At 36.9% G+C, this 615-nt stretch overlaps 1 pseudogene; it reads left to right on the top strand.

Moving 5' to 3' along the window:
- The first annotated feature begins 238 nt into the window (after positions 1-238).
- On the top strand, positions 239-396 carry LOC122916580 (annotated as a pseudogene).
- Positions 397-615: the final 219 nt, after the last annotated feature.

Here is a 615-nt window from a genome sequence, read left to right as displayed (position 1 = left end):
TTTTATGCTACAGAAACGTATGTATGGGCAGGTATTGACAGGATACACCCTGCCGTAGAGTTTAGAATAATGAATAGTTGGAAGCAATGGTTTGTCTATAAAATGGCATGCATACAATGATCTGAAAATGAAGCTCTTTCTCCTTATATTGTCATATGTGTCTGACAAAATGCGAATTATAATATTATCTCAGAAAGAATATTCATATACTAATTTCTTTTAAAAAAGTCAAACTGATAGCTTTGCGCAGTGGCAGTATCGTAGCCAATGAGGTTTATCCGAGGCGCGATTATTGCTAATTGAAAAAAGTCAAACTGACAAAATGCTAAATTATTCATTATTCTATCTTCCTCCCATGATAAATATATATATTTACATTAACAAAACAAAAAATGTATAAAGCTATGGCTAGAGATGATAAAATTTGGCAACATTTTAAAAAATATTTTATTTATTTATTGAGAGAGAGAAAGTGCTTGAGCAGGGGGGAGGGGCAGAGGCAGAGAGAGAAGCAGGCTCCCCGCTGAGCAGGGAGCACGATGCAGGACTTGATCCCAGGACCCTGGGATCATTAATGCAGATGCTTAACCAACTAATCCACCCAGGCACCTGAAG

Source organism: Neovison vison, chromosome 8 (assembly GCF_020171115.1).
Source record: "Neovison vison isolate M4711 chromosome 8, ASM_NN_V1, whole genome shotgun sequence".
NCBI lineage: Eukaryota > Metazoa > Chordata > Mammalia > Carnivora > Mustelidae > Neogale > Neogale vison.
This window is presented reverse-complemented; position numbering and strand designations above follow the sequence as displayed.